This window comes from Phalacrocorax carbo, chromosome 5 (genome assembly GCF_963921805.1).
Source record: "Phalacrocorax carbo chromosome 5, bPhaCar2.1, whole genome shotgun sequence".
Classification (NCBI taxonomy): domain Eukaryota; kingdom Metazoa; phylum Chordata; class Aves; order Suliformes; family Phalacrocoracidae; genus Phalacrocorax; species Phalacrocorax carbo.
In genome coordinates, this window is record NC_087517.1 from 48178338 (window position 1) to 48200139 (window position 21802).

Consider the following 21802-nt stretch of genomic DNA (forward strand, 5'->3'; position numbering starts at 1 on the left):
AAATCTGATTTTGAGAGCGTTCAAAGACTTTGTGAGTTTAATGTGCCAGGTTTATTCTGCTGTAGCATGTACCTGAGCAATGACAGAGTCAAAATGCAGTGACATTGAACTGGCTTACATGATTCATAGCCACCTGATTCAGGCTGTTCACTTTCCTTTAAATTACTACTGTGGCTTCCATACAGGTCAGCAGCATATACTTTGGCTTGTCTTTTCAAACTACATGGACAGGTATAGAAATGGCCTTTTATGCTTAAATTATAGCTCATAAGATTTTTCTTGTTTGCTTCTTTCAAATCACCCCAAACAGTGAAAAATGGAAGAACAGATGAATAATGAATCTCCCTCTTCTATTTTATTTTGCTTGTAACCATTTTTGTCTGTTTAATTCTTAAGGGCTACCTTGGAACATTGAACCAAGCAAATATTTATGCTTTGATAATTTAATTAGTCCTAATGCATATGCGATATAGCATGTCATAAGGGTTGGGGTATTTTTTCACCAATAAAACAGTGTCCAGTTGGCCAAAATGCTTTTGGTGATAACTCCACAAGTTTATCCTTCTATCATTTGCCTGAACTTCTCTGTATCATAGTATAAAATGTTCAGCTGTTCACTTCTGTGATCTTTAGAGCCAACCTTCATTATTAGAAGTAAATTTGTGAAGAAACCTGTATGCACTGCTGATTATCACATGTTAGAGAAATATCTGATCACACATAAATAAACATTTAGGTTCGTATCATGAGCCCTGGTACTGCTGAAAATAATTCTGCTAGCAGTGTGACTCAGGCCTCATGAGAGAACCTTCCCCTTTAGACACCTTCATACTTTTAGTGAGACACCTTTGAGAAAGCCAGTTAAGTTGACTCCAATGCAAGTGCCTTTCCCTGGCAGCTACCTATTGATCGTGTCACTGTTCAGTGTATATCCTAAACACTTTAAGAAAATAAAAAATAATATTAATGTGCTGTTGTGAACTTGGAATGCAACTGTTCATGAGGTACGAATAATTTAATGCAGAACTTTCTCAAGACGCTTGTTTGCTCTTTTTTTTGTATCTGTCTGCTAAAGTTCATGTTCACGGCACCTGGCCACCAGTAACCTCATGAAGCAGAGAGAGTGTGATTAAGAGTATTCATACGCTGTACATTGTGCTCTGACAACATAGAAGGAAAAAAATAATGAGAAGGAAGTTGTCACAGCTAATTTGCTTAAGCTGAGTTCTTTAGGGCTTAGTCACCTCTCAGGATAGTCCTAACCACCTAAATACTAAAATGGAGGTAAATTTCTAGAAAGATTAGTGCTCAAAGCTCAGAAACTATGCTGATGCCTCCATGGGAGACCAGTCCAGAGCACCATAATGTAACTATTGAGTTGTTTCTCCTTCAAAGACTAATGTGAGATGTGTAAGCACATTTCCTTAGGGTAAAAAGCCTTTTTCCAGATCCTAAAAGTTTGCCTTAAGTACTGTCAATTTTGCCATGTCTATTATTGTAGGATTTTCTGACACTAAAGGAATCTTTAAAGTGCTCAGGCACTAGTTTATTGAATACTTTAAAGAAAACTATCTGGTTCTTCTACTGTATTTCAATGTCAAAAGCACTGAGTTGGCCTTGAAGTTGCTGTCTGGTCTGGATGATTGTCCAAGCTGAACTCCAAATTATGGTAGCTGCTATTTGTCACAAGAGCTACAAAATACAGAGAAAATTGCATAAGTACCATGTGGTCATTTGTACTGCTCTGATCTCTTCGTGTTTTACTTCCAGACTTTGTGCTACTATTTTGGAGGCAGAAGTAGATGTCACTAGGAAAGCAATGATGCCAACTATTTCCATCATTCTTGGGTATGGCAGAGGACAGGGCTGTTCACTTGAAAGTTGATTTTACTTTCTTCCTTTTACCCTGGGCATCCCTGTATCAGCAGTCTTGCAGAAAACTTTGGTTTTGAGGAGTTAGTGGTCTTGGACAAGCCATGTCTGCTCTATTTGGTCATACTTGGAGCTTGAAAAGCCCTTATGTCGAAAGTATTGCCATGCTAGCGATCTGCACATAAATCCCTCTGGCCCAATTACTGTTATAGGTAGAAATGGACTTTCAAATAAGAATGCAGTGCTTTGATAGCTCAAAGTGCACATAGATAGACACCAGCACTACTTTTCTTCAGATGCTTTTGAAGACATATAAGCTCTCTCTCCTCCCTGGTCAATAATGCTAGAAGACAGACATAAATAAGAGCCCTGCTTTTCAGCAACACATAGCTCACATACTTGTGAACAGTGCTGGATAAAATTGTCTTGAGAATTCAGCACTATACCAGACATACGCATTGTTCATTCCAAATAGCATCCCTGTTTCTAGGGTAGTCTGACACACATATATAGATACTTGGAGTCTATTATGTAAGTGTCATGAGAATAAAGATATATGAGCAAATAGAATGTTATTTTGAAAGAATCAATTAATCAACTATAACAAAATGAAGACCTGCAATAACACAATAACTATAATAAACACTAGAGTTGGATCAAATTTTCATGTGAAATTTTTATCAGGTCCACATAAAATATGAATTCAGGTTTTTTATCCAATTAGTCTGGCCAGAATAAAAGCTATTTTTGAACTTCAGTTTTTTAAATGAAGCAGTATTTGATTTACAGATTTGCATTTTTTAACTACGCCCACACCCTATAAGGTAGGCATTTAAAGTAGGATTCATTGCATTTAACTTTGGCCAAATAAATAATACTGTTTAGGTAAACAATAATATCTGGTCTATCTATATCTCTGGGAACACTTCTTTTTATCTCTAGCCCTGAAGCTACTGAAAAAGAAGCAAGAATAAGAGACTTATCTCTAAATATTTTTCATCTTTATATAGGTGTTCATAAAAGCTGGATGAGTCATCTTTTTAATAAACATATTTCTGCTGATTATAGATGAAGCACACGTTGCTCAGTCTAAGCATTTGACTTTTTAGAGGTTTAAAGTTAAACAAGAAGCATTCAGTCTCAGGTTGCATTGTTTGACCTGAAACCTCTCCCACCCACCCTTTTTTTTTTTGTTTAGCTTGTTCAGCCAGCAAGCCAGAAAAAAAATCAGCTTTTCCTACAGCGCTACAAATGTTAAATATGCTAATATTCCCATTGCAGTAATACTAAGCGTCACAATCAATTCTAGGACTATTGTATAGGGCTATGTACAAATTGGTTGAGAACAATAGTCCATTCCTCAAGCTGTTTACTGACAGATAAAATGAAACAAAGAATAGGAAGGAGTCAACTTCAGTAATAACAACTGAGTCTTTTAGTATCAACAGAAACAGTAATCACAAAAGAAATAACAAAAAAAGCAAACTGACTGATGAGATCTTTGTTCAACAGAATGCAGGGGGAAAAGAGAGAGAAAAAAAGCAAAGCAAATAATGTAATGCAAATGTAAGATGAATTATAACACCATTTACAATTTAAAAATACGGGATGCTCATACTGCAGACATGTAAAATCTTTACAACATAAACCTAATCTGAATTCAGTGAATCTATTATTCCACCTAGCCTAATCTAATCTCTCACCAACATTCATTATTTTAGTAGGCTAGCAATCCTAAAATCCAGAGTTTTGACTTTAAACATTGCCAGATTTCTTAGCTCCAGACTATTAGAGCGTTAGAGGTATTTTTCAGATGAATCTGAAACTGAACTTTTGATAACATGAAGACTGATAAACTGGAATAAAATGTCCTGTAGAAAGCCCTGTAAATCAAAACTCCTTAATTGAACACAGCTTTAGGCACAGGACGACAATGCAGATAATGTCATGAGTTGATCCCACCGGTGGCTGTGTGGTAGAAATTATCAAATAAACCAAATGTCAACAGCAAAACGAACAAGAAAGTTCTCATCCACTTATTATAAATTCGTTGAATTTTCTCCTTCTGACAGTTTGAATGGATGATTCTGTCATCCAATTTCATCTCAGGAAATTATTAAAAACACCAGAGCAATAGATGCCACCTGCAAGAAAAACAAGAATGATACCATGTGAGATTGCCCTTGAGATACTAAGGCTATACTAGAATCCTCTGGTGGTACGTTTTTCCCTAGCAATCTTGAAACAGTGCAACATATAATGAATGAAGCGGGCAAAATATATTTCAACACAAAATTTTGTGTGGAAAGAGGCTTTTTTTCCCATCCCACAGTGCTTTTCTATGCAGAGGCTATTTGACTGAGGTCATTCCTCTTTCTTTGCATTCCATACCCAAGGGAATGTTATGTACGACTACAAAAAAACCCTAATATCCTAGCAGAAGACATCTTCAGCCTTACCAAAGGAGGCTTCTGTATCAGATGTGTTTGTCTGATCACACAGTAGACATAATATTTTCAGACAATTTCTCTACTTTTTCTGCAAAGTAAATAAAACTCTAAGAACATGTCTGCATGAAGACAAACCTTGCTTCTTGCAACCGCATGCATAGCTAAGTACAGCCATAAAGTCTGGGCTTCCCTGTCTTTGTTGGTTCCCAGTACTGTGGGAAGATTGTGAGAGGTGAGATGTACTGAAAATGGTCTCCCCGTGAAACAGATAACTAAACTCATTCATAAAAGAGAAGTAGAGAAGACATTGATTCTTTCCTTTTTTTTTTTTTCAGGGAGTAACTCCAGGATGTTACCAGAAAGGACGGTGTGTATAAGAAACTATCAGTTTTGCATAGTGTTTGTACCTAGCAGTCCAGATGTTTTCAGCAGTCTGATTTCCAGAAAGAGATCCAATCATCACGCAGACATCATCATCATAATTTCCTCCTATGCCTGTGCTGTCCGCTTTCTACCAGACTTACAGAAGTAGGAACCAGCAGGCTGCAGCACTGTCCTTCTCTCACTTCTGAGTCTGCTCTGATAGTCTAATAGTCTCTAGTCCGATGCTAACATTGTCAGCTATAAACTGGAGTGTAACACACCAATGGCTTATCAAAGTATGTAAACTTCTACAAGCTTTCCAAAGTATGTAAAATTCCACAGGGACAATTTAAGTTACTTGTAATAACTAAAATCAACCAACCTACTACACCATAAAGGACTGGGTGCAGAATACATTAAAAAACTTGAGTTTAGTCCTGATTTCATTGTTACTAACGAGGTAATTTGTATTTGCAGATGAGTAGTATAAGTACTGCTACAGATCACTGAGCCCATTTCATGTTATTGAGTTAGTGCTGCAAAGGAAAAAAGTACCTGGTGATTCAGATCATAGAACGGTGCTTGAGATTTGGAAAGGATGAGGAGTAAGGCAGTAAGTGACTTAGCATTGTTTTATTATTTATTGGCATTTTGTATTGTGATGTATATTATCAAACATCAGTTACAGGGAAGTAGAGGTTATGATCCCTGCAAAAGAGAAGGATAGTTCTTGTTCTATTTCTGACTTGTAGCCAGCTAAACAGCACATTACTCAAATAAACTGGTCAACTTTATTCAGCTTAAAACTGTTGGCAAACATAACTGATACCTCCTGTTGAGTCCTAACCCAATTTCACCCCAACTTTTCCATTCCCCTATAAACCTGAAATATTCATGAGGGACACTTGTACAAGCTACCACTCACAGTCTAGAGCTGCCAGTGTAAAGTCTTTCTGACACACTGTTACAAGGCTGAATGTCCTTATATTTAGTGGGATCTGGCTGTAAGGAATATGAAAATAAAACAGCTATTAACATTATTAATTAAAATAGTCATTCTGATGGAAAGTAGGAGGCTCTAACTTTAAGGTCCTAATTTAGTGAGTCTATATTAGCCTGTTAACCTCTGTAGGTTCCCTCTGCAGCCAAGAGAAAGTCAGGTCACTCCAGAAACTGATTTAGTTACTCTGAATTTTAGTTCAGAAGAGGTTGTCCCTTTTACTCACTACAGAGATTACCTGTCTAGGTTAATCTCCTAATTTAGGTACCTAAATGTTTAACATAAGAATACTCCACAGCATGTGATTTGTACCTGTAATCACACTACAAAACCAATATCAATTATGCAGTCAGGACCAACCTGTAGATCCAGAGAAAATAGTATGCTTCTACATCAAATATGTGTGTAAGGGGCACTGGAGTCCTAAACTGTATTTCAGTCCTGACTGAAGCACTGCATTGGTGATGAGAAAATTGTAATGCTTTCTGGGTTTTTATTTTCAGTCTTGGTCTCTCTTTTGAGACTACCAATTGCAAGCTGTTGGCAAATTCAGTGGCAGGGGTTTTTTTTTGTGAGGTGGACACCTGTCCGTTAACATCTAGGTTGAAATGCAAATAGTTTTATACAGTCCATCTGGTGGTCATTTGGAAACACCTATGCTTAGTCACTAGTAGCTGCCTTACGTTAGAACTGATGACCTAAGTGTGAACATTCTACACTTTGATAGCCATCCAGTCTGACATGGTCATATTTTCCCGCATTAAAATACAACCTAAAGCTCTCTGCTTTTAAAACTATATTTCACAATCGGTCACCTCAGAGAATGAGTCAATAATGTGTAATAACTGTTCTCCCTGGGGTGAAAACCCAAGCACACCAGATGCTGTATTAATAAGGCACAGAAAATGATTGGCGTTCACATTTTGGTGAAACCACCTTATTTTTCACCTGTGGAAATTTAACTTCCTGTTGGTAAATAAGTGCTCTAAAGTATGTATCACTAAGTTTTGCTAATGAAATTTTGAGCCTAAAAGACAAAAAGGAAATAAAACATGAATATACTGAGACATTTGTCAACTTGGAGTTGAAAATTAAGAATTCTCATTCTTATTTCTCTTATAAAATGTCCATATGTAAAAAACTTCTGTTTGACATAGAGTTTGGATCTCTGTGGGAAGACTGGGTTTTATGAATTGTTTCCTGTACATGGGACTGCATAGCAGAAGGCCTGGAAATGAGAATAGGAGAATAATATTAAGAAGTGCTGACTCCAGTAACCACAGCACCACAAACAAATGTGAGGAGGGATGTAGCGAGGTCTGAGATATAATGTCACATGATGTTCTGCAGAGCTTTGGAGGCGAGAATGAGAACTTTAATATGATGGCAAAGAAGGAAATGAAGAAAGGAATTGCAAGAATGAATGTATAGATTATGATTAATAGGTGAAGATTATTACAAATGCCAAGAACAGACATTTTATTTTCAAATATTTTTAGCATACTGTTTTGTATTGCAAACGTGTGTACTTACTTTTCAGTATTTTTCATATGCAAGTTGTTAAAATGATGCCCAATATGGAATCACAGGTTGGAAGGGATCTCAGGGATCATCCAGTCCAACTTTCTGGGAAGAGCACAGTCTAGACAAGATGGCCCAGCACCCTGTCCAGACGACTCTTGAAAGTGTCCAACGTGGCCGAGTCAACCACTGCCCTGGGGAGATTATTCCAATGGGTGACTGTCCTCACTGTGAAAAATTTCCCTTGTGTCCAATCGGAATCTCCCCAAAAGCAACTTGTGTCCATTCCCCCTTGTCCTCTCCATGGGACTCTGTGTAAAAAGGGAGTCTCCATCTTCTTTGTAGCTACCCCTTAAGTACCGGTACGTGGTGATGAGATCCCCTCTAAGCTTCCTTTTCTCAAGGCTGAACAAACCCAGCTCTCCCAGCCTATCCTCGTATGGCAGGCTTCCCACTCCTTTGATCATCTTGGTGGCCCTTCTCTGGACCCCTTCCAGCCTGTCCACATCCTTTTGTATAGCGGGGACCAGAACTGTACACAATACTGGAGGTGTGGCCTGACAAGTGCTGAGTAGAGCGGGATAGTAACTTCTTTAACTCTGCTGGCGATGCCCTTTATGATGCAACCCAACATCCTGTTTGCCTTCTTGGCCATAGCAACACACTATTCGCTCATGTTGAGCTTTCTGTCCACCAGGATCCCCAGGTCCCTTTCCACAGAGCTGCTCTCCAGCCAGGTGGATCTTAGTCTGTGCTGCACTCCCGGATTATGTTTTCCCAGGTGCAAGACCTTACACTTCTCCTTGTTGACCTTCATAAGCTGTGTTCTTGTTGGCCCACTCTTCCAGCCTATCCCAATCTTCCTGCAGAGCAGCTCTCCCTTCTGGAGTGTCTACTTCTCCACTCAACTTGGTGTCATCCACAAACTTAATCAGGCTACACTTGATCCCGTTATCCAGATCACTTATAAAGGTATTGACTAACATTGGGCCCAATATCGATCCCTGGGGGACTCCACTTGTGACAGGCTGCCACTTGAAAAGGACAGCTATTTGCCACCACTGTTTGGGTGCAGCCTGTCAGCCAGTTCCCCACCCACTGCACAGACCACTTGTCTAGGCCATAACACATTAATTTCTCCAAGAAGAGACTGTGGGGGACTGTATCAAAGGCCTTGGAGAAGTCCAGGTAGACAATGTCCACTGCCCTCCCCATGTCAACCAGGGAAGTCACTTTGTCATAGAAGGCCACCAGGTTTGTCAAGCATGATCTGCCCTTAGTGAAGCCCTGTTGGCTTTTCCCAATCACGTGCTTCATTTGACTTGTGATGGCCCTCAGGAAGATTCATTCCATAACTTTCCCAGGGATTGAAGTAAGGCTGATGGGCCTGTAGTTACCTGGATCCTCCCTCGAGCCCTTCTTGTAGATAGGGGTAACATTTGCCTTCCTCCATTCCTCTGGGACATCCCCTGTTCTCCACGACTTCTCAAAGATTATGGAGAGTGGCCTTGCAATAATGTCAGTCAGGTCTCTCAACACCCTCGGGTGGATGGCGTCAGGGCCCATAGATTTGTAGGGGTCAAGCTCCTGTAGTAATTCATGCACTAACTCTTCCTTCACTGATGGTGGGTTGGTGTTTGGATCAATTGGCAATTTTGTTCCCAAAGCCTGGGACCCAACTGTGTTGGTAAAGACAGAGGTGAAGAAAGTGTTGAGGACCTCTGCCTTTTCTGCATTGTTGGTGATTGACTCTCCTTTTCCGCTTAACTGTGGGCCCACATTTTCCTTCTTTTTCTGCTTTTGGTTGACATACCTGAAGAACCCTTTCTTGTTATTTTTGACATCTATGGCCAGTTTCAATTCGAGTTGGGCTTTTGCTTTTCTAACTGCATCTCTGCACGCTCTGGCAATGCCCTTGTCGCTCTCAATGGATAATCCTCCACTTCTCCATCTCTGGTATGCCTCCCTTTTGGATTTGAGTAGACCCAGGAGGTCATGGTTGAGCCATGGGGGCCTCTTGCTCCACTTACTTCCCTTTCCTTTGTAGGGGATAAATTGGCTTTCTGCTTCCAATGGAGAGTTCTTGAAGAACCCCCAGCACTCACTAGCTCCTTTGTCTTCCATGGAAGCTTCCCACGGAATCCCTCCCAGCTGAGCCCTGAGTGAACTGAAGTTTGGTCTGCTAAAATCCAGAACCCTTGTCTTAGAGCTGACCTTCGGCATGCTCAGCAGGATCGCGAACTCCACAATATTGTGGACACTGCAGCCAAGGCTATCACTAACTGAAATATTACAAAGCAGGTTTTCCTGGTTTGTGAATAGCAAGTCCAGCAGTGCCTCCTTCCTGGTTGGCACATCTAACATTTGTATGAGGAAACAGTCCTTTACGCCTTCCAGGAACTTGGTGGATGACATGCGAGCTGCCATGTTGTTCTTCCAGCAGATGTCTGGGTACAGACAGATACAGATTTGTGCATTCAGTGTTACTTAACTTTGCATGCAGATGGGACAGAAAACAATAGCTTTTAAACACTCATGAAGGGAGAAGTTTGAAATTAAAAAAAATCACAAAGAACTACACTCTTCATGAATGAAAGACTATCTGGTTTGTACAGTAACAGGTTGTTCTGAACCTTTTTAATGACGTGTAGCTTGTTTAGCACAAATCACCTGTCATGTATGTGGGCTGGAATTGTGAACAGCCTTGTAGATGGGCTGACATTGTTTCTGCTCTTATCCTGTTTTACTCCAGTAATGTTAAACTCCAAGACAGGAAGAGTTCTAAGTTCTGTACTATGGGTTCTGGTATGAATTAAGTTCATTTCTGTCATGGGTGTCCTGCACAATTTTTAGTCATTAAAAAGTCCCACCACATTTCTTTAATTGCACCAGATCTCTTTTAGTGTACCTAGGCAAAGCAAAACAGCCATAGTGTAGGAGTGAGACTAATTTCCCTGATTTTGAAAAACTGCAGTTTTACTTCAGTCATATATTTTAGTGTTTTGTCTGTGCGATAGAACATAAGCAGCTAAAGTTCACTGAAAGGCTTAGTCATATTATTGTGATTTCCATACACACACAGAGAGGATTCAGAAGTTATTATATATGCTCCTTAAAGTAGCAGTAGCCTCTTTCCATGTATTAGCACATTATTTGCAACAATGAATTCTTCAAATACCATTATTTAACTGAATGACTGTCATTTTTATCCCACCCAAGCCTACATGATAATTCTGACTCAAACACCTACATCTATTGTAATGGATATGGTTTAAAAATGAGGACAATAAAAAATACTGGTGTGAAAGGGTCAGCATGAAAATTTCAGCAACACCAGGGCTCAGTGGCTAAGAACTTCTGGTGACCTGATTCCAGTTAGAGGTTATCAAAAATGTTTTGCTTTAAAAGAGAGAAAAAAATGCAATTTGAAAACTGTGATGAAGCTGTCAGGCTCTGAAAGTCAGAGACTACCCTGGGGACAAAGATAATATTACTGAGTAGAACAAGACCTCTTTGATAAAGAAAGATTCATTCTCTTAGAGGTGTAGGTGGAGGATAAAAAGTCTTTTAAGTGATTTTTCGATGGAATTATGTTGGCAGAGTTTTGTCTTTCTGGCTTTTGAAATATACATGGAACAAGGACATCATCAATATGACAACTTCACAGTGAACTTTTCAACTGTGTCTTGTTCTCAGCTGAAGAAGGGCAAAATCCTGTTGCTTAACTTAAGTTCAAATCCACTTTAACTTGAATGGGTGGTAATTTTACTTGCTATTTGAATAGACTAATTTTCTCCTTTGAACTGTCTGAGGGAATAAAAAAGAAGATATATAGAACAGTTACAGAGAGGTGTAAGATAAACAGATCAGAAAGAAAATTTTTTAAAGCAGATCAGTCATAGAAAATGTTTGGAAGAAACTTTAGTAGATCATGTAGTTCAGTTCATATTTCTACCTCTAAACTTGACAGATAGGCAGTCTACCATATGAAGGACAACATTACCTACGCTTTGATGGTGCAAGGCAGTATCTCCTCTCTTCCTTCCACTTTTCCTCAAATGCACGAGCTGTCATATAAATCTGCATCTGTGATACCTGTCATTTCATGAACATTTCTAATTTTGACCATGTACGTATCTGAAATTCATCTCTATTGTAACTATTTGTTGTAAGAAATAACCCAAAATCAGAATCTTTCCCTAAGTTTCCCAAACTGCAATGGCTTAAATAAACAGAGACAACATATCAAGTTTTCTTAAACTGTTTGTGTGATGTTAGAGTTGCTCAGCCCTATAGGACAGTTATTTGTTACTACAGAAATACTGAAGAACAGGATATGGCAAATTTCTTGCCAGAGGTTTTGGTAAAAACAAATGAAATAGTATATTTTGTACTTTTTGATATCTTGACTAAATTTTTTTCTTTAAAAACAAAATGAAAAATACAAAACTCCTATTCTTGTAATTCATAGGTAGTTAACACTGATTTTTCCATTACCTGATATCCCCTCTGTATGCCAGAAAAGATCTGAGACTATGAAAATCAAACATTTATTAAATATTTTTGTCAATTATATTAAAAGTATCAAGATTTACAAATGAAAACTGAAAAAGAGTATCACAAAACCACAGAACTTTCAAATTACAGTAACAGTTTTCTTGAAATAGGCTTCAAAAGATGGTATCTCAAGAGCAAGCTAACATTCATTTCTTAACACCCAGTGGTACCCACATTTCATTGCTCTATGCCCAACTTATCCCAAACCTGGAACCTAGGGCATGCAGTCTGTGTCTGCATGCCAAATATCTATTCCTACAGACCGAGGTCACTAAGACTGTTGTATGCTAAAGACAGTGGTTTGGGGCCTGAATGAGGCCTAGTTTTCCAACACCTCTCAAGCAGCATGCCAATTCTTATAGAGAATAGCTGGGTTATTTTAGAACCATTGACTAGGTAAAATAGTCAACAGTTCCTGTGAAGTTGTGATAAGGTAGGTTCTTTTTTCTTCCTTTTTTTTTTTTTTTAATTTGAGTAGTATGCTCAGTTTTTCAATATACCTTAATGGTAAATCTCAGTTTATTATGCTGGATATAGTAGTGGAGAGAGAATAATCTCTTTATATTAAAATTGATACGTAAAGAGTCTTGGCTAGAATTAAAAATTATATTTTTAAAAGATTCTACAACAGACTTCTGTGGTTTGAGCAACCTTTGTTGCCATGGTAACTGGATGTAATATTTTCATTAAGTTTTTTGTTTCTTTTCGGTTCATTTTTTTTACATGAAAAATGAAATCAGTAAGACTAAATAGGAGGCAACTTTTTATTTTATGTTTGATCTGCTCGGATGTCAAAATTTAAATGTAAGCTGAAAGTCTTTGATTCAGTAAGTCATATAATTAAATTAGCAGAAAGCTTAATGAACTGTTTCAATCTGGCTGCTAATCAAGCAATTTGGTAACTACCTTCACAGTTAAAATAAGTTGAACTAGTGATATAAGGAAGTATACAGCACTGGTTTTACCACTGTGACATTAATTTGTTGCATTCCAATTTTATTGGATCTAGCATACTAGCCAAATTATGTAGGTACCAAAGAAATGTTTGTAAACCAATAGAATTTATTATGTTTTGTATGGGTGAAGACTAAAGTCCTTTACATGAACAAATCACAGCAAGAAAACATAAGTACCAGAATATGAAACGAGACTGTGACTTGTTTTCTTTCTGAAGGGTGACATAAAGCACAGTGTTCTAGTTGAGTCATTTAAAATCTGTTTAAGAATATGAGCTGTGTTTGGATTAGTCCAATGTACACATATACTTTTGATAATATATACTAAGAGGAGATTACGGGCTCTCATCAGTTCAAGCAACATGAGATGGTTAGCTCCCATCAGCTCTAACAAGAACTGTGAAGTTGATGTATTTATGAGAGACTACACAGAACATAACAGACTCCTCATCTGAAACATCTGGAGAAAAGATGAAGACCCACCAAATGGATCACACTCTGGTCAGAAACAACCAACTCTCTATCATTTTTGCTTCTCAACTTAATGAGATCTGCGTATAAAAATCAGCTTAAAGACTTGACCCATACCTAGTTATCCTCTTCTATAACCTGAGTTTGTCCATCTGTCCACTTTATTGCCTGTAGGTCAATCTCTTCTCAATCCCATCCATGCCACCCTTTTTCATGGAATATCTTTCTACTCAAACAGGAGCCTAGAATCTCTGCATTAAAATTCCTGAACTTCGAGGAAGAAGTTAACTTCTATTACAATGTCCATTAGGTGTTCTCAGCACCTAAAAGGTAAGCAGGTGGCAGGGAAAGATAGCCAATCTCCAGTTTAATTCAGACCCCTCTAGCTGCATACTTACTTGGTTATACTCTTCCAGTGCCTTCCAAATATTTGCCATAGAGACTGTGCCGAATTTATTTACAGACATTCCTGATTATGGCAGGAACCTGGATTGGAATCAGCAGGTTCTACTTGACTTTTCATACAGTGTCCATTTCTGCGACACAATACCATTATTTCTCAAGACTGGACACTACCCTGGTTTTCTAAATAGAATAAATATTCATGTGACTGACAAGGAGACCATTAGTAATTTGGCATTTGGCACTTCAGACACTGAATTTAAATGAAATGTGATATACACACTTCAAACCGCTACGTTCATTCCATTATATGCTTTTGCCCTGAACAAAAAGACAAGATTGAATCTGTACTTGTAAGCTCTGTGTGCATAGTATTCATGCTGCTGGTTCTTTTCAATGGAAATAAAAAGACATATTTGACAGCATGCTTTGCAATGACAACAAGAAATTTTGGAAAATTCTAACACAAGTATATTTTTTAAAACTGCCTTCAGGACTTTCAACTTGGTCACGTTTTAACCACAAAAACTGAGGCAGTCTCGGTAATTACACAGACCTAAGGCATATGATTTGGTTATTATTAATTCCTGAAAACCCATAGGCAACATATTTAATAACACTGATAAGAAATTGATAAACTTTAATTGATATTTAAATGTTATTTTAATTTTGTGTTTCTGTAATTGGTGAAATCCTTATCAAAGTTTAAACAATTCATACAGAAGCAAAAATAAAAATATGACCTGAAAAGAAAAAGAAAAACAAAACCAAAATCTTCATGAGACTTTCAGAGAGAAGACTTAGGTGGACAAAATAAAATATTGCCTAGAAGAACAGGGATGAAAGGAAGTAAAGGCTGCCCCTTGTTTTTTGGCTTCCCTTCTATTTTTTAGATCTGGGTGTCCTGAGAAGCTGCCTGTGATGTGATGTGCCCCTAATTCTCTGCTGGCCTGGGTGCCATCAAAGCCTTCTGCCATTCCTCCTTGCGCTTTTATGCCCTGCTATTAGATTTGTTCTCTGTTCTTACTGTCCCTAGTGCTCATACTACAAATCTCTATGCCAATATGAGCGAAAAGGTTAAAATTCATATCAAAGTCAAGAATGAACACCTTGCTATCCTAAAGAGGCTCTTACCACCCTGCAAAGTAAGAAAGAGTCACTACACTTAGTCATCAAATGCCTGCTAAGTTCTGTACAATTCACAAACCAGATTCAGTGGAGACTCATGCACTGAGGATTTGCCATCAGAAAAAGTAAAAATGGAACAGAAACTCAAACATGTCAAACTGTTGTGAGGAAATGAAGAATTCTGTCCTGTTTGAAACCACAAGCAGTGTAATAGGAAGTGGCAGCTTGTAACATCTTCCTTGAGTAGCACCTAAAAATCCCTCACTTGCTTTCACCTGAGAAAACATTCATTTTATAATCTGAAAGGCCTGTAGCAGACAGAGAAAGAAAAGAGCAACTGTTTAAGTAACTGAAATTTTACCATCGCCCCAGAAGAGGAAAATTAGAAGATACTTCCTTTTCTTTCTGTTAAGCTATGTTGATAGCTGAATGCAATATGAAATGAGCTATAATCTAGAGTTCTTCAGGTTTTGTAATGCAGTAGCTGAACTACAGAACTGCATTATAGGGTAATAGAATCTACAGGTTTTTCTTATTCAAGTTTTAAAATACAGTAATAGCATAAATACTTTCATCCTGATACAACCTGAATCATCTGTCCTAGGCTACGTTGGATACTAATTAATATGTTCTTTTTCTGCAAAGTTAGCAACATTACATGATACTCATTTAGTGAGAACCTCTTCTGAACATTTTGATTTATCAAAGATACCATTAGCAATAGTAACAGTCGTAATGGCAAGACAACAAATGAATCAAACCTTTTCAGTGTCTGCATTAGTGTGAAATTCAAATGTTTAATAGTAATTCCCTTTTTACCAAACTAGTTGCCTGTACCTTCTGTAAGGGTTAATTATGGATCCATTTTATAGGCCCTAAAAAAGCAGTATCGTTCATCTTCTTCCTGCAACAGCATAGCATGTGAGTTATTCAGTACAAAAATGAAAACTGAGCATTAACACACATTAAATGATAGAAAATTATATAATGCATAGTCCAATTTTATATATCTTTGGTTTGCTCTGAAGAAGGTAGAAAATTTCATAAATCCCCTTTTATGGATGGTTCTGCCCTTTTTTATCAAGCTTAGGTGTGTTTGGTTTGTTTTTGGTTTTGTTTTTTGCAGTTGAAGTGGTAGTTACTTGTGATGAAGCCTACCTACTTGAGACATCTATTTTAGGAAGGGATGAATCACTTCTTGTGCCTCTTTCTGTTGACTGTGGATGAAGCATAAGGGAGTAGTCATCTCTAAAGACATCTAATCGAAGCTAATGTTAGGCCAGAGGAATCACAGAATCACAGGTTGGAAGGGACCTCAGGGATCCTAGGATAGCTAGCTAAATATGTAGTATCATTCATTTAGTGCTTAAAAAAAGAAGCCATATTGGAAAATCTGAGCACGAGAGATGTATTTTTAAAATACGTATGTCAGCAGATATTAGACGTTAAAATACCTTTTGAAATGAAAAGGCACCAGGAATGCATCCAAAGCTAAGACTTGTGCCACCTATAAATTTTAAGTGCATTAGGTAGGATGCAATTGGTATTAGTAAGCCTTGAACCCAAATTAGCATGTTGCTAATAAGTCTGTATAGGTATTTTACAACACTATAAGCAATATAAAATGCCTATAGCCAGCTGCAGTCTGTAAGCATTTTACATAACTGTGAGCACCACCAAAAGGACAAAGACAGACAGGTGTATTTGCACAGAGAAGGCATATAGGACAAAAGTTGCCAGACAAAGGAAAAGGTAATGACAATGGACAGCAAATTGGTGGGACATCTACCTGAAGAAACAAGAAGGATGGTAAGAGGTATGGGGAGGAGACCCTGTGTTTTGGGAGTAGAAATAGCATAAAAATTTTAGGCATAAGTACAGAAAATCAAAGGGGAAAGAAAAAATTGCCTGCAACTCTTCTATTTACATGTACCTTTTTTTTTTAAACATTGGGAACTTGTAAAGCAACATTTCTGAAACACAGATTACTGCATATTGCATGACAAATTTACTCAGCAGAGCCTAAGCTTAAAGTGTCAATAAACTCTGGCTAAAAGGAAGTATGTGGTAAAACGTGTTTGACAGGGTGGTTATTCTGTTCAGTAGCAGATAATGAGATACACAAAAGTGTACATATGTTTTATAGACAAGAAGGAGGAGCAAAACATAGAGCATTCTAGTTTTATACTGACTTCCAACAGCTCTTCTAAAGCGATTGATGACTTAGTAAAGAAGCTGAACATACAACCTCCCACTATGCTTAGTAATTTGGACCTTTGCTGTTGAGTTGTGCCTTAAAATACTAATCATTTTAAAAATGTGTGAGGCTTTATTAAACACATTTTTCAAGCAGTTGCAGCTGTAGAGAAAGAGCGTTCCACATCCCTAGTGTTTACAAAATAGCCACTTTCCTATTTACTGGCCTTCATGCTTTGTGATCATTCATGGCTGCTAACACAGAGAAGCAAGAAAGAGCAATCTTCCTAACCATGTACAGTTGTCACTAACAGGAATAAAAGCTCTCCATTTCCTCAAAGTTAGCCTTTCATAAAAAATCTGGCAGCAACACTACCCTGACCTAGACAATCTGTGACTGAACTAACAATTTTTTCCATCTTTCCTATTATCATAATCACACTGCAGGATAGAAGAGACTACAATTATTGTTGCACTTCTCTGCCTGTAGTAGAATCTCTTATTTTAGTTAACCATGTCACTGCAAGGGAAGGAAATACCCATTTGCCATTCCTGAAATGGCATGGGCATGAATGAAATGGGCAGGCCATGCCAAAACACACAACTCTAGGTTGTGTTCACATTAATGGCCCAGTATGAAAATAAGGATAACTGATTAATGTAGTTAAGTGGCTTAAACAGGAAGCAGGGAACAAAATGTCTCTTGACATTCTTGTTGCAAGCAAATATAAGTTAGGTAATGTATGTATCAGGGAATTAGATATCACTGTGATGGAAGAGTAGGGGCCTGATACATCACATGAGTATTATGTTTTAAAACAAAATTTACTAAATTCATTCATTACAAAACATATGCTAAATTAGTTGTGAGTATAGAATACTATATATATACATATATACACACACACATATATATATACTATAATGCCCAAATTCTTGAGGTACAAAAGCAGTTCAGTTGACCCCTCAAAACTGTATTTTCTGGTAGTAGCAATGACTTGGTTTGCCAATTACTATGGTAAATTCTGAAGATTTAGTGCTGATGATATTTTTGCCCTGTAGCTAGCTGCTGCCTGGATATGGTAAATGTAAAACTTCAGTTTCATTGCCTTGCACTAGCAGTCCTACATTCCTGATCAGTGCTATAATCACAAAAAAAAAAAAAAAAAAAAGGTAGCAATTTAACTCATACATCACCAGAATCAATCTTCTGTTATTTTTTTATTCCAATAAGTATGTAGGAATTATGGACTGCACAGCAATCAAGGTTGCTCTGTAATGAATTTTTTGTACAGATACTGCATCACTGTTCCGAGCTCAGCTCACTTAATGCCATGGAAAAGCAGTTTCCTGAACCACAGGTTGAAGACTACTGCAAATTCTCAGGTTATTGGGTCCTTCCTAGTGAATGGTACTAACAGAAATTTGGTCATGTGTTAAATCTTCCTATTTGGTACCACAACTCAGTCATTCCTTTTAGGATTTTCATTAGGATCTGTGTAGGAATGAAGCAGATTGGCTGCAGGATACTACTTAGAAATGTATGTCTCTAGGCCTGGGATAAAAATCTTGTTTCCTACGTGATAGCCTGTTTGTTAATGTCTAGATAAGGCTAGAGCATAGTTCTTCAGTCTTTCTAAGTCTGTTGCCCCCATGCAAGAAGCCAAGTAAGTCCTGAGTCAAGAAACCAATAAACCTGCCTAAGAAAGAAGCTGTATGATGGCCCATCCTGTCACGTACAGACTCCCATCATTGACTACATCTGAGTTTTTCATTAGACATACACCAGTAAGCATTCCAGAAGCAAAAGAGAATATTAAGGAAGAGCAGTAAAATAACTCTCTTCTGAGCTCTACGGGTCCATTACTGTTGATTTTGATCTTCCAATTCTAGAGCTGCCTTTCCATTTGTATTTTATTTTCAAGCTTTGCTACCCTCAGGGTTCTTGTATAAGACTAGCATTTTGTGACATTATAATGTATAAAGGTAACTACATGCCTTGACAAGGCATTTGGAGCAGTAAGCCTGGGAAGCTAATGTGCCTGAAGCATTTCTACAGTTAGATAAGAGACATGTATGGGGTGTTCCAGACTAGAAGTTTTAAGAACTTGCTAAGTGTCTCCACTCTGTATGAAGTATACTCTGAACTGATTCATGAAAGACTTGGCACCTAGACTACTTTCCACCACTCACTTTATGTCAAACACATACACTCCTCTACCCACTTTTCAAGACACTGGTATGGCTATGGATTACAGTAAAAGCCAACTGTGCTTCTGAAAGCTTACATTAATATTTTAATAGACAATAATCATAAAATCAATCCTACATTAGAAATAGATCATGCCTCAGTCAGAATTTGCTCAAGCTCAGTTTGACTCTGCCAGGGTCCAAAAAAAATACACTGAACCATCAGCAGGGCAGAGATTAGAGTTCTTCCACAGCATTTGGTAGTAATGCTTATAGAACTCAATGTCTGAAATATAAATTTGTTGGAGAGCACACCCCTGCCATAATACAGAAAACAACTCCTCCAACCCAAAATTTCATTCAAAACACATCTAAAATTAAGTTGATTTACATTCAAAGTACTGAAAAATATTACATTTTTCTTCCTCAAACCAATAATTCTGCTTGCACCAATAAATCAAACTGAGTTGGAATGGGACACTTGATTACCCCAGTACAACATAGCAACTTTAAAGAATGGGTGTGCGGAGCAATTATTCATAAAACCTCTTTCTGAGCAGTCCAGATAGGAAACATCTCTTCATCAAAGAAAAGAGAATGCCAGAGGCTCAGAAGGTCAGTGCTTTTTTTCTTTTTTTAAAGTAAAAAAAACAAAAACAAAACACCACATTCTCTTGTATATAAAGCTTGCTAGTTTGGCAGTGATACAACATGTGCTCTTATGATATAGAGGGGAAATCTGCCTATTTGTCTCAGTGTTTATATTTATATAGTCACTGCTCAGCCCTAAAGCTGTTCGTTAAATCTCAAGCTAAAATAAATGTCACACAATGCTGAATTATTATAAAAATAATTCTGTTTATCTACAGATATGACAACAAGCCAGTAACTTACTGAGATTCTCCAAAGGATTTTCAATCTTTACAGAGATACATTCCAGCCAGCATACTTCCACTCTCCCTGAATATCTTATTCTAAATTCAGCTATTAACCACTTGCCAATAGATGTGTCCAGTCTTAGTAGCTACATATTATGATGGATATAAAGGACATTATCAAATATTGGGAAAAGACTCTTTATGAAAGATAAAATTGCTCACCCTCTTTTCAGTTTTTATGACTGTATTTGGCAGCAACTTTTGTCCCATCTTCCAGAGTGCAGTGAGATTTAAACAGGATGAAGAAATAAGACTAAAACTTGAGAATAAGATTTAAAATTAAGTAGTGTGTGTTGATAATTTAACACGATGATAATAAAATGCAGGTCATTTTTTATTAGTGACAGTATTTTTATTATGCAGGATCTATTTTTTGCACATGTAACAAAGAGGATCCCTCTCCAAACACACTCATTTTCCCTTTCAAAATCCACAAAACCAGCAAAAATTTTATCAGTTCTACAATCAATACACAAATAAATATGAAAGCACTCTATTCTGTTGAAAACAAATCTATCTATTCTGTATTTCTCATGGCAGTTTAAAAAATTATGTTAATTACCCAAAAGAGATCATGAGATTGGAAAAAATTTCTGAGTAAATTATTGATTGCCTAAACATTTTGGAATATTCAGTATTGCTTTGACTACAGCTGACCTGTTCTGAAATAATTTCAGCCAGCAAAATAATTTCATTAAATATTTCCTCATAGTGATCCCAACCAATACACAGATAAAGCTAGACTAAATAATTTTAACATATTAGCCATTATTCTTCTGCAGTACTTGGAATATAATATGTGTATTTATAAACAGGCAAAGTAAGGGACTAGGAGGGTAAGAAGTGGGGGAACATACTTCTGACACCTTTCTTTCCTGTTTTTTCTAACCAGAAAATTGTACACTGTCAACACATGAACATTGTCTGAAAGAAATATATGAACTGTTATTATGTAAAGCTAATTAAACGTAAATAAAGGAGATGATAGTAATAAATCTACATATATAATCTTTATATTGAGTAAAGGCATATTTAAAAAAGCTTTGTCCAGTGGCAGTCATTATACATATACATATATATATATATACACATTCTCCACAAGACAGAATTTATCAAGGGATTAGAAAATCTATTCTGTATGAAAGCTCTTCAGGAGTTCAAAACATTTGGCCTTAAAGAAAGTGTGGGTAGCTGATTATAGAGTATATCTATTCAAGAAGAGACACAGAATGCATTTAAGTTTTCTTTCCCTTTATAGCAAGACGGCAAAAGGCATAAGGTATGTTCTCAAACTTATAATGAAGGCATTTCACTGGGTATCAAGGAGGGCTTTTTCCTCCAAAAGCAATATTAACATGCAGAAGTCACAGAGGAGCAGTGACTACACTGCATTAGCTATTCTTATTTAGAACAAGTAACCAGGACCAATTTTAAAAGGTGAGGAATGCATATGTAACATCAGCCACACACTGAGATCTTTATAGTGTTATGAATAAGGACTTTACATCACAGTGCCCAATAATATTAGTAAAGCTGTTTGATGAAAAGTAGAGATTTCTATCTAATGCCAAGGGATTTTAGTAGAACGGATAACAGTTTCTTGTCTCCTTTTTTCTTCAATGAAATCATCATGATGATACCTGATAACCATATTAAAAAACACAGAATCCAGAAATGACAAAAATCCTGAAGTCAGATGAGTATCCCTTCACTTTCTGCCTCCAGCACTGGTTGATGGCTTGGAGAGTTCAGAGAGCA